Source organism: Marmota flaviventris, chromosome 1 (assembly GCF_047511675.1).
Source record: "Marmota flaviventris isolate mMarFla1 chromosome 1, mMarFla1.hap1, whole genome shotgun sequence".
Lineage (NCBI taxonomy): Eukaryota > Metazoa > Chordata > Mammalia > Rodentia > Sciuridae > Marmota > Marmota flaviventris.
Genome location: NC_092498.1, coordinates 188,995,540 through 189,007,878, shown reverse-complemented (window position 1 = coordinate 189,007,878; position 12,339 = coordinate 188,995,540). Strand labels below are relative to the sequence as shown.

At 37.7% G+C, this 12,339-nt stretch overlaps 1 protein-coding gene across 1 annotated transcript in view; it reads right to left on the bottom strand.

The window, feature by feature from the left end:
* Nucleotides 1-12,339, bottom strand: part of Rbms3 (RNA binding motif single stranded interacting protein 3) — a 1,055,032-nt gene that overhangs the window by 760,988 nt on the left and 281,705 nt on the right. The gene's annotated exons all lie outside the window — the stretch shown is intronic.

Below are 12,339 nucleotides of genomic sequence, written 5' to 3'. Positions count from 1 at the left end.
ATAGAAATCCTGTACATCATGCTAGTGAGACTCCCATTTAACCTCCAGTAGGTTGAATGGATGATTCAAGAAGCTTTTTGCTGCTGTAACCAAGTACCTGACATGAACAATTTAGAGGAGGAAATGTTTATTTTGGTTCATGTTTTCAGAGGTTCAGTCCACAGTCAGCAGACTCCATAGCTCTGGGCCTAAAGTCAAAAGGTGAGGCAAGAACATCATGGGAAATTGGTGGCAGAGGAAAACGCTCAGGACATGGCAACCAGGAAGGAGAAAGGGAGAGATGGTGGGTGAGGGGGGTGCTCCGTTCACCAAGCACAAAATACTAACCCCAAAGGAATATCCAGTAACCTATTTCCTCAAGCCACAACGTACCTACCTACAATTACTGCCCAGTTAATCCATATCAGTGAGTGCATTCACTGATTAGGTCCCAGTTCTCATAATCTAATGATTTCACCTCTGGACATTCTTGCATTGTCTCATACATGAGCTTTTGGGGGACACACATTCAATCATAACAAGGGATTTCTCTTCCTAACAACCAGATGGTTACTTTCTGAACACCAATATTCTTCCCCTTTTTTTCATGCAACTTCATTTTCTTCTATAAAATATGTTTACTGCCCTTCTCCTTTGACTTTTAAAAAAATTTTTATTTATTCTTTTTAGATATACATGTCAATAGAGTGTATTTTGACATATTGTACATACTTATTCTAATTAAATCCCATTTTTGCAGTTGTAATGATGTGGAGCTTCACTTGTCATGTATTCATATATGTACATGAGAAAGTAATATCTGATTCCTTCTCCTATCTTCCCTATTCCCATTGCCCCTCCTTTCCCTTCATTCCCCTTTGTCTAATCCAGTGAACTTCTTTTCTTTCCCTCTTCGACCCCCTCCCTTATATCCACATATCAGAGAGAACATTCAGCATTTGGTTTTTTGAAACTGGCTTATTTCACTTAGCATGATAATCTCCAGTTGTGTCCATTTACCGGCAAACACCATTATTTCATTCTTCTTTATGCCTGAGTGATAATCCATTGTGTATATGTGCCACATTTTCTTAATCCATTCATCTGTTGAAGGTTGGTTCCATAGCTTAGCTATTGTGAATTCAGCTGCTATGAACACTGATTTGGCTGCATCACTATAGTATGCTGATTTTAAGTACTTTGGTTATATATATACTAAGGATTGGGATAACTAGGTCAAATGGTGGTTCCATTCCAAGTTTTAAAGGAATCTCCACACTGCTTTCCAGAGTGGTTGCATCAATTTGCAGTCCCACCAGCAATGTATGAGTGAATTTTTCCCTACATCCTTGCCAACATTTATTGTCACTTGTATTCTTGATAATTACCATCCTGACTAGAGTGAGATGGAACCTCAGTGTAGTTTTAATTTACGTTTCTCTAAGTGCTAGAGATGTTGAACATTGGTTCATATATTTGTTGACCATTCATATTTCTTGTGAAGTGTCTGTTCAGTTCCTTTGTCCATTTATCGATTGGGTTATTTGTGTTTTTCCGTTGGCTTTTTGAATCAGTATTTTCAGATCACGTTAGCCACTGAGTGACCCTCTACTGAAGATTTTAAAGTTGTTTTAATTCTAAAGCAAGAATTGTATCAGTAGAGATTAAATGTGTGAACCAAATTCTACATGTGAAAAACCAGGTTGTGGGTCTAGTAATTAGAGAAAAGCATGACAACATACCACACATGAGAAAGGCAAACCAGGAGATTGTTGAATGTATGTGTAAAACTATGTCATGCACATCTAGTTATTATTATTGAAAATAGTGTTATAAAATGTACATACACCTATATTTTTTATAATTTTTCCCAATTGTTAGTGTTGACTTCTTCTTCTTCTTCTTCTTCTTTTTTTTTTTTTTGCAGCACTCATCATGAACCTCATGCTACGGGAGAATCAGCAAATGTTTCTCTGTGTGTGTGTGTGTGTGTTGTGTGTATGGGGACTCACATACACACATGCACATACCATGAACACAATTCTGTAAGTAGCCACAATGGACTTTTTGGTTAGCAAATGTCAACATGAAGTTCACAGAGAGGCTAAATGACTTCCTGTGTGTGTTTGTTTCCCGTACTGCCAGTGCGGAAGTCTAAAAGGAACAGTTTCTACCCAACAGCTCTCAGTTTCAATAGGTTTTTCAAATATCCCTCCCCACCCCATGCCCCAAGCAAAGGACTCCCACTGTGTGGCTTTTAAAGATTTCACTTACAACTGGCTGAGCGAGGAGCCTGAATGGACAGTCAAACCCACACCAAACCTCTCTTTGCACCCTGTGTGGGACAAGCGGTGACTTTGTTCATTTACAAAGGCCGGAGAGAGAGAAAGACAAACTGCCTGGATGGTATGGTATAAGAAGCTCCTTTCAAATAAATCCTTTTAAATGGATCTAAATCACGATCCTCAAAAGGAAGGAGGCTGCACAAGGAAATGGGTAGAAACTTTTAAGTTCTTCTCATACCCCACTGCCCCAGAGGAACAGAAAAATGCATCTTCTCTTCTTTGCCATTTTATCTTTTTTAACATCCCTCAAAGATGAGCCCCTTGCTTGGTCTCAACAGATTTGCTTCTCTAAGGAAAGGGAAGCTTTTTTTTTTTTTTTTCCTTAATGGTATTATTGCTCTCTTGACATGAGGACTGTCTTCAGTTTTCCAAGAACTCTTGTTTTATGACATGTAAGCATAAAGCATCTGAGTGAGCATTTTTATCAGAGGCCCTTTTTATAAAATAATCCTAAAACATGGTGTTTTCTGGCACTTAATTTTATTGCTATTGTCAAGCTTCAGAACTTCAAAGGTAGAATGTGATAGAAACTTCAGCATGTTCTCCTAGATAGGTTTAGGGCCTTGCCAGCCAGGCCACGCCTCACGCCCCCCCCCCCCATGCCCTCCCACTAGGCTGTCTATAGATCAGCAAGATCACATCAGCTGGCCACCCACCTGTGTCTCATTGGATTAGGTAGTATCCTGCCCCACCCTGGCTGAGCAGATGCTCTCTTGTGGAAACTGGCCACTCAGTGACTGGGACACTTCTATTAGGACAGAGTAAGAAGAATCTCTGTCCATTATCAAGGTCCCATTATTACAATTACAGTGCTCTGGAGACTGCAGAGGGTTTCTGCCATGAATGGCAAATGCAGAGGCAATCTCAAATTCTCTTAATTGCTTTCTCACACTTGGCTAGGAAACAATCAGGTAAGTGTAATAGGGATACAAAGAATATCAGCCTTAAAATCCGAAAGCCTAGACATGAATTTTGGCCCTGCCTATTTCTACTTATGTGATCTTGAGTAAGACTCTCCTCACCTGTACACTCTCCCCTCTTCCAAAATCCCTGGCTCCCTGGGATTATAGTGGGGGAGGTAAAATGAAAAGACACAAGTGACAGTATCTGATACATAGATGATATTCCATAGAGCTTGTTGAGAAAGAAAAAATGGTGGTTCAGAATGCAGACTTTGGGACAGCCTGCTTTGTTCAAAGCAAACTTTAGGTACCTTACCTACACCGTGCTCCCGCCCCCTAACGGATTTATGACTTGGGAAAAACCCCTCATCATTCTTCCTCACCTATATAGTTAGACGAACAATGAACCTACCTCCTAGGATTCTTGGTGGTGTTAAATACGTTAAAACATTTAATAGAGTATCTTACACCCTTTAGATGTTACTCATAATTATTATCACATCACAATGTTATTCTTTATTTTTAAATTAACAATAAAAGCACCTAGCCTTGCTTGGGAAGTAGAATTTGTGAAAGCCCTCTCTCTCCTTTTTTCCTTCCTATCTTCTTTCCTTCCCGCCTTCAAAATTAAAAGGACAGAGAGTAAGAAGAACGGAAAGAAGAAAAAAAAAAAAATCCACCCAGCACAGGCTAATTTCTTTATATCTGAGTAATTGATTCCAATACTTATTTTTCTTTTCCACACCAAAAGTCCCTTCACAGCTAATTCCTGGCTCAGTGCACATTCAATGAGCCCAAGCACATGAGCACTCCTGCATGAGTGTGCTGGAAGTTAAAGTCACATAGAACATCCCCAGAGGACAGTCCCACAGCCCCAGAGTGACTGAGTTTGCCATGGGCTGATTCCCCAAAATGAAATTAGCCTATAAAAATGACAATAAGATAAATGGAAAACGACTCTTACAAGTCCTTTAATAGCTTAACATCAAGAGGTAAGCTAGTTTGTCTATTTTAAGAGGAATTTCTACGCTAGACCATGAATAATGCTAGGGCAGGAGTTAATAATCTTCTTATCTCTACCCCTAGTACCATTTCTAATACATGGTACTACATAAGAATCATCATCTATTCATTCATTAAACAATTAATGAGGGCCTTCAATGGGCCAGGCATTGTGTGAAGGCAGAGCTACAACCATGAGAAAGGGAGACACAGGCCCTGCCTCCAGGGAGAATCCTAATTAGCAAGGAAGGCAGACCTTTGCACAAACACAAAACTGGTGATATTTTTGATATTTCTGCAGTCAGAGTTCAGTAGAAAGCCCTATGCTGGAGATTTGGAAGTCATCAATAACCGAAACCATGCAAAAGGGCAGAATTGAAAAGACAGAAAGCTTAGGGCTCTCACCTAAGTTATTAGTATAAGCTTCAGGTGATGAGCTAATTTAATTAGGCCCAGTATCCAAAAAATTAATTCCCATAGGCCAAAGACAGAAGAAGTCGTTTATTAGTGGAAAATCCAATAAAATTACTGTTTCCATGCTTCAAAGTATGGCAAAGTACTACCCTGAGTAGTTTGCCCTGAGCACTAAGCTCATTCTAATATTAGTACCACTTATTGAATTCCTACTTCAAAGAGCATAGATGATTGAAGGTTTTCCTTCTAAAGCAAACAATGTACTGGGTAGCAGCCATAAAAATCATCAGAGGATAAAAAGCAAAGAATTAAGGTTAGAGTAACAAATGAATCTTGGGAGCAAATACTAATCACCCCAAAACTGTTCCATCTATGACAAAACTAGAGTTACAATGATTCCCCCCTCCCATAACACTCTCCAAGAAAGCCTGCCAGAAGTTAAGTCTTTTATAACTCTGCTAAAGTGTATGCTGTAAAATATTATCATCCATTTGTTATATTCTACTTCATCAGCTAAATAGCCAGTACTTATTATCAATATAATTACCAGGTACAAGGCTCCCTATGAGGTCTTGTGGAAGGCAAGGGGCCACCACCACAGGGAGTGGCAGATTCCTAGCCTGAGTAAACCTTCTTTCTATCTGAATATATCAATAGCCCCTCAGTACATCTTTACTGAAAGAACTACCTGCACCCACCACCTCTTATGAAAATTACACTAATTTTCAAATATTCTACTGAAATGTGAGCTACTCTGTAAAATATTACTTAATTTCTAACTTTTCAGGAGGCATTAATCGTTCCTTTATTTCTGTTGTCAAAAACTTTCAGTAGTCATGCTTTTTGTGGTAGTAAATTCAAAAGCATTATAATAAGTGTTTATGTATGCATTTTATATCTTAAATCTCTCTATATCCATCTCTCTCTTACACACACACACACACACACACACACACACACACACTCCCTAATCATTTTGACTAGGTATTGGCCAATTTTTTTGTGTACAAGATCAGAGATTGAATATTCCAGGCTTTGTTAGCCTTACAATCTCAGTAGCATGTATTCTAGTCTGTCATTGTAGCATAAAAGCCATCACAGGCCATCTGTAAAAGGATGGTGTGACTGGGTACCGATAAAACTTTATTTACAAAAGCAGGAGGCAGGTGGGATTTTACTTACTAAACTATTTATTTACTGTAGTTTGCCTGAACTATGCTAGGAAGTAATAATGTTATGAAAACAGAAGCCAATGGTGAGAAGACTTCGAACCAATTAATATATACGTTTATTTCAAAAAATAATTTATGTTGAAATTCACAGAAAAATAACATTAAGATGACAGATCTGTCAAAAAGGATAAATAGTGGTGTTGATGAATTTGGAAGGGCAGAAGGAAATTATTTCCTTTCTCCTATATCCAACAGTATTTTCCTCCAAATGCCCACAGGATATGCAATTGTAAATATCTTACAGAAACAATGATGAATAGACCTAAACACAAAGTTGGAGGACCGTAGGTTAGAGGAGTGTATTTTCTACCATGCACCACAGAGAAAAGCAAGTATAGCTGACATTATTTTATAACACAATGTTCATGAGGAACCAAGTTAAAAAGAAAAAAAAATATTTAGAAAGAACTGGAGTCATCTACAGGGAAAAGTAAATTTTTAAGAATCAAAGGAGAAAGTTAGTTAACACTGAATGGTCAATTCAGCTTCAAAGGCATTTCATTAATTAGTCATAATTACCATTTCACTAGCATTTGGCATGTTTACCAACCATGTTTCATTCTACTAATTTAAATAAAAAACAACTTCCTCAGTTTTTTTTTAATTGTGATTATAAAATAGGTATGACTCATTTAGAGTTACGGATAATGACAGTTTTCTTTATCTCTTTCTTTAGATAAATCCAGTGAGTTTGCGCAGGAGTCTACATAGTTCCTAGAGAATAAGAGAGATTTGAGTAGGCTCTTAGGAGAGTAGAATAGAAGGAAACCTTGCAATAGATGCAGCCTCTGTTGCATGGTGTGTATGTGTGTGTGTGTGTGTGTGTGTGTGTGAGAGAGAGAGAGAGAGAGAGACCAAGAGAGAGAGTCACTTGTGTTATGTACAGCACAGTTGATTGTCCTATTATATATGGCAGTAATATATACCCATGTGCAAGTACATGCACATAGTGAATAAGGAGAGAGAGAAAAAATATATATATAAACAGAGAGGGAATAGAAAGTTCTTACCATTTTCTACCACTTAACATACATGATGTAATTCATTTTTACAACATCCATGTGTGAGATCAATATTGAGTGACTAGAGCTAGGAAATAGCTAGATTAAGTTTTAATAGTAAATATCTTTAACTAGATGGAGTGCATAGGCTTCAGTCTCTTTCCTGGATTCCCTTCTAGTCAATGTAAATCTCAGAAGCAGAAGTAGAAAACGTAACCAGAAGGGAGAAAAAAAAAAAAACACTTGGTACAAATAAGAGTAAGAGAGGGTAGGAAAGACCCTTAAGAGGTATGCATCTCTTTAGGGATCTGTTGTATGAAGGAACCAGCTGCTATCTGGGAAGGGACAGTGATGACACTCAGCTGGTTGCAGCAGCTTCTTTGACTCCTGACTGGGGAGTCATAGTTTTCCAAATCTTTGAACCCATACCAGTCTTCACTCCTGATCTCTACACACTACTGGCACAATGAGGGGAGTATCTGGCATGAAGGGCACTCACCATTTACACTCACAATCTACAGGCACATGCATAGCCGATGGTAGGCAAGTCAGTCAAAGGCAGCTCCTAGAACATCTGCCTTAAGGTTACCAGCATGTCTGCAGGCCAGCTGTTCCAGAGACTGAGGCAGGAGAATGCCTGAGCTCAGAAGTTCAATGACAGCCAGGACAACATAGTGAGACCCCCAATGCAAGGAGAAGGAGAAGGAGGAGCAAAATAGTTAAGGTGACTGAGGAAAGCTACAAAACGACTGAAGCTGAAATAAAGAGCTTTAGAGTGGGAATCTGCTTCAGAGATAAACTAGCAATCGGTGGGATGTTGAACTAAAACTGACAGCAGAGTTTCAGTGATGCTTCGGTCACTGCACAGGTAGCAGATGGTGTCTCTATCAGCAAAAAGGGGAACTTGGCAGAAAAGAAATTCTAAGAGAAAGAAGAATTGTCAGATCTTGGAGCAGCATTGAGACATCCAGGGATAGAGCCTGAGAACTGCCTAGAAATTCAGCACATTGCATTTCAAGCTGCTGTGTGAGTAGGAAAGATGGATGGACTTATATGTATCTTCATAGTCAGAAAACTGCCAGTTTTGCAAAATGGTTTGCCGCCTACACATCAGTAACCCTTCCAGAAGTCTTGGTTTATTAAGTTGATTTTGAAGATTTTTATTTTACCTGACCCTTTGGGTTGCCTAAGTAGATACCACAAAGTGGTTTTTGCAATCATAAAAGAAAATATATATGGCCCAATTAGAGAAACTAACCTCATATATCTGATACGACATTTCCTTTCATTTAAGAAGTCCCAAATTATAGGATCCAAATTTAAAAATAAAAACAAAGAATCCCCATAAATCACAATCAAGATTAGGTAGATTAGGTAGGGCATGCAAAATTTCTTGTTTAAGTTGGTATCTAAAGTCTTTCAAACAAAAAGTGGCATACATTTCATTTAACTGAAAGCACTGTTAATAAATGTGAATAGTATGTGCATATGTGATATATTCATGTCCTGACATCACTATTTTTTTCCAGAAGCTTCAACATAGGAAAATATACATTTTGTGTTGATTTAAAACACTGAGCTTATAAATGTCCTCATTCCTCACCCACATTCCATCACTACATTCATCAACATCTGAGAACCTCAGCTCTTCCAGGATACGCACTAATAAGTACTATAGATTTGGTGTCCATATATCTTGTCCCAGATTCATCTCAACTCAACTTTATGAACCTTTTTATTTCCAAAGCAATGAATTTAAGCCATGACATTACATAATGTACAAGGGAACTGAAAAGGGAACCATTTGAAATAAAAACTAAAGTTCTCATAATAGTCTTCAGGTTCCAACCTGATTGGAACCTCTCACACTGATCTCCCTTTACTCCCCAATTCAGTTCATCTCCTTAGCCATGCAGGTCTCATTCTATTTCTAACTCATATTCTGGAAGCTCATGCTTCAGAAATGGCTCTCTTCCTGCATAAATCTCAGAGCTACATTTAAATAGCATTTATCAGAGATAGGCTCTCCTGTATCATCCTGTGTAAAAAGGCACCATGCCCATCCCACTCCTGCACACCCCACCTCTTATCCTGTGTGGTAGGCATCATTCTCAGATGATCTCTAAGATCCACACTCAATAGTGTACATGCCCCTGAATAGTATCCAGGACTGTGAATATGATGTGTCTTATTGTCCTGTTTAGGTAATAGTCAAAGGCACAGTTGCTTGACCTAATCCTTTATATCTGGATCTACTTACTGGAGAAAGTCAGAGCTACAAGACAGCAGAGAGATTCTGCTGCTGGTATCGAAGAGTCCACTCCATGTTGCACAAAGAACCTGTGGCAGAAAAGATGAGCAACTTCTAGGAGCTGAGAACAGTTCGCTGGTGAACAAGCAACCAGGAAGCAGGAACTTTAGCTTTAGCTTTGCAAGTCTCAGGAACTGAATTCAACCAACAAACTGAATGAGCTTGGAAAAGGACCCTGGACCTCAGCTGAGATTACCCTCTGGATCACACCTTGATTTTAGTCATATGATACACTGAGCAGAGAATCCTGCTGTGCCACACTGGACTCCTGACCAAAGCAAGCTGTAGGCAATAAATTCGTGCTATTTTAAGTTGCTAGGTTAGTAGAAATGTGTTACACAGCAACAGAACACAAATATAATATTTTTTTATAAAGCACTTCTTTCTATGGGGCATATTATCTATTTAGTTCCCCATTTACTTATTATCTGTCCCCTCTCAGTAAAGGCAGGCCTCCCTGAAGGCATGGAAGTTTTAAAATTTGTTAACCATGATATTCCCACTTCCTAAAACAGTGTCTATAGCATAATGAGCTCTCACTTAATTTTAGCTGCATGAATAAAGGAAACTTCATCCTTCAGAAGAGTAGATGCTTGATTCAAAATGAGCAAGGCAAGCCAGGCACAGTGGCACACACCTTTAATCCCAGAGGCTTGGGAGGCTGAGGCAGGAAGACCGTGAGTTCAAAGCCAGGCTAAGCAACTCAGTGAGACCCTATCTAGAAATAAATTACAAAAAGGGGCTGGGGATGTACCCTAGTGGTTAAGTGCCCATGGGTTCAATTCCTGGTACCAAAAAAAGGGGGGCAAGGCAGAATTCCTACTGTCTGCTAATACTCAGAAAATGTGGGAGTGCCTCTTCCCAGGAGATTTGCTCCATCTTACAGGATTTCCTGTCTCTTCTTTTACTATACTTGGAAATTAAGTTAAAGCATACCATGCCAATCAAAGACACTCACCTACAAGCATTCACTGAAGGACTTGTAGGAAACCTAGAGAAAGGAATGAACCCTCAACCATAATGCAAATCCAAACATAAGATACTACATAGCACCCGTGGAGGAGCTACTATTATAAAGAAAGACAAAATAGGTATTGGTGAGGATGTGGAGAAATTAGAAACTTGTGCATCATTGGTGGAATGTAAAAATGGTACCACTTTGAAAAATGGTATATCATTCTTTAAAAAATTAAACACAGAGTTACTATATGACCCAGAAATTCTACTTCTGAGTATGTATCTAAAGAATTAAAGGGAGGATCTCAAAGAGATGTTTATACACTCACATCCATAGCAGCATTATTTACAATAACATTTAAAACAGTGGACCATTAGTGAATGAATGAATTAGCAAAATAAATATACACACAAATAATAAATTATTCACTATCAAAAAGAAAAGAAAAATCTGACATAATACAACAAAAATGAGCCTGGAGCACATATGCTAAAAAAACAAGTGCTATATGATTCTACTTATGTGAGGTACTTATTATAGTAAAAAAATCATATAGACAGAAAGTAGAATAGTGGTTGCCAGGGTCTGGGATAGGACAAATGAGAAGTATTGCTTAATATTCATAGAGTTTCGGTTTTGCAGAATCAAAAGAACTTTGAGAATAGTGATGATGGTTGCACAGCAATATGCATATACTTAACACGAGTGAACTGCATATGTCAAGATGGTTAAGATGGCCACATGTGGTAGTGCACACCTGCATCTCAGCAACTTAGGAGGCTGAGGCAGGAGAATTACAAGTTCAAAGTTAGCAACTTAGCAAGGCCCTAAGAAACTTAGAGAGACCCTGACTCAAAACAAAAATAAATAAAAAATAAAATGGGCTGTGGATATAGCTCAGTGGTAAATTGCCTTTGGGTCCAATCCCCACTACCAAAAGAGAAAGAATGAACACTAATAAAAGATAGTTAAGATGGCAAGTGTTATGATATGTATATTTTATCACAATAAATAACTGAAAAATAAAAGAGCCACTAACCATACATTTATAAATAGTTTTAAGCTAGCTGTAAGATTGACACTAAAAAAATAATACAATATAATATATACCCAGGGAACCAATACTGATATTCAAGGATAAAATCAATAAAGTGGAAAAAAAATAAGTATTTTTTAAAGAGCAATCTACAAAAAAGATGGAATCTCGGGGATCCTAAGCACACAATAAAATTACAATAAATTTTTAAAGGAAAAAACATGATAAGAAAAGTAAATGGAAAGCTATCAAAGGAAATACTAACTTTTCTAAGAAATTCACAGATCAAGTAGTTAAAGAAGAAAAAAACTTTAAAGTCATATAGACATATATCTCTAATACATTAGGCTCCAAAAGAGAATAAAAATTCTTTCAAAAGACATGTAGCATCTTTACTAGCAAATCAGCTTTACTAGGTGACATGTTTTACTTAATGATTTTCACTAGAGTATTAAAAGAATATTCATATATTAGTCATATATTATGGCTGTAATATTAGAAATAATCCTATTTTATTCAGGAACTATATAAGAATTCTAGTACCTGTTCATCACTGGATGAGATATACTAGCCAATCTAACAAAACAAGAAAAAAATAGAAAGTAAAAATAAACTTTTGTGCATGGCGAGAGGAGGGGATTCAGTTTCATTTTGTTGCATATGGATTTCCAGTTTTCCCAACACCATTTGTTGAAGATGCTATCCTTCCTCCATTGCATGCTTTTAGCTCCTTTATCAAATATAAGATAGTTGTAGCTTTGTGGATTAGTCTCTGTGTCCTCTATTCTGTACCATTGGTCCACCCACCTGTTTTGGTACCAGTACCATGCTGTTTTTGTTACTATTGCTCTGTAATATAGTTTTAAATCTGGTATTGCTATACCACCTGATTCACACTTCCTGCTTAGAATTGCTTTTGCTATTCTGGGTCTTTTATTTTTCCATATGAATTTCATGATTGCTTTATCTATTTCTACAAGAAATGCCATTGGGATTTTGATTGGCATTGCATTAAACCTATAGAGAACTTTTGGTAATATCGCCATTTTGATGATGTTAGTTCTGCCTATCCATGAACAGGGTATATTTTTCCATCTTCTAAGATCTTCTTCTACTTCTCTTTTTAGGGTTTTGTAGTTTTCATTGTATAAATCCTTCA